We start from the raw sequence: 5500 nt of genomic DNA on the forward strand, positions 1-5500 counted from the left end.
TAACCCACCGCCGAGTCCTCTCCTCCGGCAGACCAGCACGCCCCGCCTCAGTGCTTCCTCCCACCCCCCACAATCTCGGCCCGTCGTTCCTGCAACGCCACACCTCCAGTCTCCTCGCTCAGGCCACCGCCGACTTCACCCGCTCCCGCCGCCGTTTCGCTCAGTCATCCGATCCGCCGCCCTTCTCCTCTCCATTGCTACACGAACGAAGGAAGCCTGATGCATAATTTTGAATACTCACTCTGTTCAGTTACATCTCGCCCGCCGGGCGGTGGAGGAGGTCAGAGGGTCGACGGATTTGAGGAGAAACAAGAAATGTTTGATGGGTTCTGTTGATTTTGAGATGGGGGAGAAGATGAACAGTGCGGTTTTTTTTTAATTTTCTTTTGTTTTCTTTTTTTTGTGCTGTAGAAGAAACGAAAATGAACTTGCTAGGGTTTCACACCTCAACTGAGCAAAATCAATTTCATTTTCATCTTCAATAATTCTCAATCTGATTACAAGAGAGTTTAAATAAAGAAAAAATACAGATTTGGAAAATCCTCTAAATCCCTCAAATCTCTCTCATAACCAAAATACAACCAATTAACTAATTAGCTACCAAATAAAATTCAAAATTCGAAATTCTGAAATTCAAAAATTTAAATTTTAAACTAATTTATTACAATTGAAATCAAAACCATAGTGCTGCAACATGGCGTCTCCTTCGCTGATAAACTCGGCGAAAATCCCGTGTATGTGTCCGGATGTCCCCATCACAACAGCAAACCGAATACGAAACCAACCCAAAACCAATACCAAAACAAAAGCAAACCAAACTAACCCAAAACCAAGACAAAAGCCAAGCCAAAACCAAAGCCATGCCTAAACTAATAACAAAGCCAGACCAATACCAAAACCTCTACCGAACCAAAGTAATGTTTCTTTCTTTCAACTAATCCTAACCCTAAATCCTATAATAAACTGCCAAACACCTAGAGTTACTATTCAAAGTAAGCAATATAGCTAGTTTAAATTAAATAATAGCAAACGAAAATGGAAAATCACTATATGAGGCTTACATATTACTTGGTTTCAATTATGAGTTTAATAACTAACCATCTCATATGATTCCATGCATAGATGGAAGAAATCATAATCTAATGAATATTTATTTCAACATACCTGTATCTGAATTCTAAATTCACAGCTTTTCAGAATGTCCTTCTGAATGGCAAGTAAATCAAAAGTCAAGCTTGACCTAATAACCAATATTTCGAACTGTTACCAAAATTCTACAGTTAAGTTGTCCAAGAGAAAACTTACCAGCAAAAGGTTTTGGTTGACTATCATCCTCCTCACCCTATTTAAATAAGCAAGCACCATCAACTCGATGTCATTGTCCTCCATCGCCAAAGCATTGATGTCCGCAGAAGAGATATCGAGGAAGTTGAGAGGCTGACACAAGACTTTTACAAGCTTCATAATCTACAAGTACCAAGAAAATTCATCACAACCCTAGAAAGGAAGTATATTCCAACAAGAAAACCAAGAGGCCAGCTACCTAAAAAAAAAATTCTGCTGAAAATAGTAGATGGGTCTAAGACAAAGCTTACCCGTGAAATAATTTGGCGGCCTCATCCATCAAAAAAGAAATTAGGGGATGAAACCGCAATTTTAGGAGGTTTGAAATCGAGGGCACCACCTTCTCGATGCCCTCGTCGTTCATCACTGGCTCATCTCATCCTGATACTAAGGGGTACTTCTTCAAACCCTAAACCTCCTAAATCTCCACAAAATAACTTGCAAATCTTTTACATCAATAGGTTTATGGCATCAAAACAATCATAACTCCTTGTGTATATAGCAAGTAAATCAAAAGACAGGCTTGACCTAATTACTCATATTTCGGGCAGTTTCTGAAATTCTACAGTTAACATGCTAAGAGACAATTTACCAGTAAACAGTTTTGGTGGACTATCTTCCTCTCCCTCTTTCAATAAGCGAGTACCATCTATGCAATTCCCTTATCCTCCATTGCCGAATCCCTGATATCCACATTGATATCTTGGGAGCTAAAACAAGAATTTACAAGCTTTATAATCTACAATTACCAAGAAAGTTCATAAGACCCTAATCACCCTATAAAGGAAAAATGTTTTGGTGAGAAACCAAGAGGAAAGCTACCTGTAAAAATAAATAAAATTCTGCTAAAAAATAGTTAACAGGTCTCAGAGAAAACTTGGCAGCAAAAAAATTTTGGGGACCTCATCCATCGAAATAGAAATTAGGGGAAAAGTAAGTGATTTTTGGCAGATTGAACTTGAGAGCAGTGCCTTCTCAATGCCCACGTCCTTCATGACCACCCAATTTCTTCCCAAACCCAATGCTAAACCAGCCACATCTCACCAAATATCAATTAAAAAAAGAAAAGAAAAGAAAAGAAAAGAGAAGAGAAAAAAGGACACTGAACCTTTAATATCAATTAGTTTATGACATCAAAACAATAAAAAGTACTTGTGAATAGCAAGTAGCAACTAGCGAGTAAATCAAAAGACAAGCATGACCTAATAACCATATTGCCAATAGATCCCAAAATTCCTATAGTTAATGGGGAAAGTTATCTTTCCTCTCCAAGCGATTTGGGAAATGCAAATGAATCAGATTAATCAACTCAATTTACATGCCTAGTCCCTAAAATTGTAAAATCATCAATAAAATATGCATGTTAGACAAATGTTTAATTAACAACACGATGCTCCCAAAAGATATGAACAATGTTTGGTAGTTAACTGGAACAAGATCCCTTTTAAACAATTGAAGATGGAAACATGGACAGTCAAGTGAAAAGCAACAGTACCGGTATCCAGACCTGAATGCTCTGGTTAATTTCATCTAAAAGGCTTATCAGTTATCATCACATAAAAGCCAAAAGAAAAATGATACAAATAAAAAAAAACTTAATTCATCAATGATATATTCTTCAGAGCTGATCAATAAAATATAAAATAATAGCCTAAAGACTGATAATATCTTCTTCAAGACTTCAACAACGATAGAAAAGCACTAAAGTTATGGTTACGGTTTTCCCTCTGACTTATTGGTGAAGGTTATAAGGTAAATTATAACTCGAGATTTCAGGTTTAAGAAAAACTAGAACATGGATTTACACTTTCATAGTACAGTAAGAAATAGTACAAATCCTATTATAGATAAACTAAGTGTCATTAGAAAGAAATTATACATAGACAGCACCATATTATCTGGAGTAGGTGGACAGCCAACCACAAGCAGGTTCAAGAATGAAATAACAGAAAAAACAAGTGTTTAGTGGGTGAATAGATGAGTCAATGTGCAATGTGCTCTATCATCTCACAAGTTTTGTACTGTCCAGGATCCTGATGAAAACTGATCATTCCATATTTTTTATTTACAGTAGAAAACATCTCCTTGTCTTGAATCTGGAATTTAAAGACAGTGAAAAGTAGCCAAACAACAAGTGATAGGAGAAACATTAGCAAAAAAAAAATATCTGAAGCACATGCTAGTCAGCATCCTTAGTGGTATTCAGTTGCGCGTGATTGGCTATATGTTGAAGTGACAGAGTCAAGTAAGTTTGGCTTGGCCTCCTAATAGAGGGATAATAGAGCTTGTTTCACTTATCTGAGATTGTTGTCTTGGAATAAAGAACATTACAGTGGGTATAGTCATAAAAACAAAATAAAATATCACTTGTAAAGTATTAATCTGCTGAGCAATAGGATTAAAAAATATAACAGTAAAGTTGCAACCAAGGTCTGCAGCTAAAATCTGATTACTAAAAGTTAAGTAATCACTAACCCAAGATTGTTGTCTCGAAATAAAGAATATTACAGTGGCTGTAGTCATAAAAACAAAATGAAATATCACTTGTGAAGTATTAATCCGCTGAGCAATAGGATCAAATGGGTAATATTAATTAATTTTAACTAGCCTTTTGATAACAATAAGGTCCTAAAACAGGTGCAAGCAAGAAATTGATTGGATGTAAAATTGCTGAACACAAGATACGGAGATAAGAGACTAATGAGGTCCCTAATCTTCTTTCAACAATCCAACTGAGAAATAAATTCAATATAAATGAAAAAAAACATCATAACATAGCACTTTTACCTCTCCCCGCAAAGCATAATGACCTATCAAAACCTAGTTGATCCAAGAAAATTAAAGATACCCAAGATTAAGTGCGGCAAAATTTACCCAGCAAGTCGAAATTAACATTTGTTTATGGTTCCAATAAAAGGATGTGGGTCTATCTCGGGTTGACCTGCCTAACGCAAAATGTAAGTGGGTCAGTCCAGTTAGGATCAAGATGCTTGGACAAGATAACCATTTTAAGATTTTGTACCATTAAAAATAGGTTTTCGATTATACACTAGGGGTAAATGCTGGAACCTGTTAAAAGAGTTACTGAAATTTTAGAACTCCAGATAAATGTTGCAGCACTGTTACATGTAATAATTAAACAACTGTACAAGTACACGCGAATTCCGTGCCAACAAAAGGTAAAGAACCATGTTTTAAAAAATAAAATAAAATGATCATCAACATTAACAATAAACATCTACAGTACATGGCAAACTAAACTCAAAATGTAGCACCAGCAAGATTATAGATTCTTTGCTATGATAAAATCATATATTAAGGTCTGAAAGTAAACTATGAAATAGGTGCATCAGTAATTCATGAAGTATGTTAGGGCCTGTTTGGTAAACCTATTACACTGGTTTTAGTTGGAACAACCTTGGGCCAATAGCTTAGCCCTAGTTTGGCAAAACAAAAAGTTGGGCCTAACTTGTTTTTGCTTGGCCCCATATTGCCCCAACAACTGGGTCAGAAAAGAACCCCATCAATCCCCCCCCGGGGGGGGGGTTGGAAGAGAACCCGTTTAGTGGCCCAAAAAATCTAAAGAGAAAAAAAGAACAAAAAATCTGATCATCAAGTTGGGGATCTATTTTTAAAGATATGTGCTAACCAAACAATAAATAGTTCGAATCAGTTTTGTCTATACTTACCAAACTAGGTCCAGCTCAAAACTAGTTCACATATAACTAGTTTAGCCTAATCTACACTAAGCCTATCTAGTTGAAAACTAAACCAGGTTAGTATTTACGTTGCCAAACTAACCCTTAGTTCCAAGATTTGCAGCAACACAATGGCACATTTTTAGGTTGGTTAACAAGAAGAATGATAAAAAACAGAATAGGAGAAGAAAACTCACCAGATTCTGCAGTTACAAAATAGGCGCCTAACCGCCTACTCATGATCATTGTAACATGACTATTCTCATTTTAACTCACAACTGAAAGAAGAAGAGAATGAGGCGAAAAAGTGATATTCTAACAACATGAAAGATTAATAATAATAAAAGAAGTATAAGAGAAGAAAACTGACCAGATTCTGCAGTTACTTGTTAGGTGCCTCCTCATGATCATTGTAATGTAGTTTATGACTAGTCTCATTTTAACTCACAAGGTCAATC

At 36.1% G+C, this 5500-nt stretch overlaps 1 long non-coding RNA gene across 8 annotated transcripts in view; it reads right to left on the reverse strand.

The window, feature by feature from the left end:
• LOC109839649 overlaps positions 1-5500 on the reverse strand; it is a 12146-nt gene extending 6646 nt beyond the window's left edge. For 5 of the 8 annotated variants that reach the window (XR_002246678.1, XR_002246681.1, XR_002246684.1 and 2 more), the window contains exon 1: positions 1165-5444. This is a non-coding gene — a long non-coding RNA (uncharacterized LOC109839649). Of the gene's footprint in view, positions 1-1164 lie in introns of all 8 variants that reach the window. The other 3 variants (XR_002246679.1, XR_002246680.1, XR_002246682.1) reach the window with 3 other exon arrangements.

The sequence above is a fragment of the Asparagus officinalis genome, chromosome 4 (genome assembly GCF_001876935.1).
Source record: "Asparagus officinalis chromosome 4, Aspof.V1, whole genome shotgun sequence".
NCBI classification, from domain to species: Eukaryota; Viridiplantae; Streptophyta; class Magnoliopsida; order Asparagales; family Asparagaceae; genus Asparagus; species Asparagus officinalis.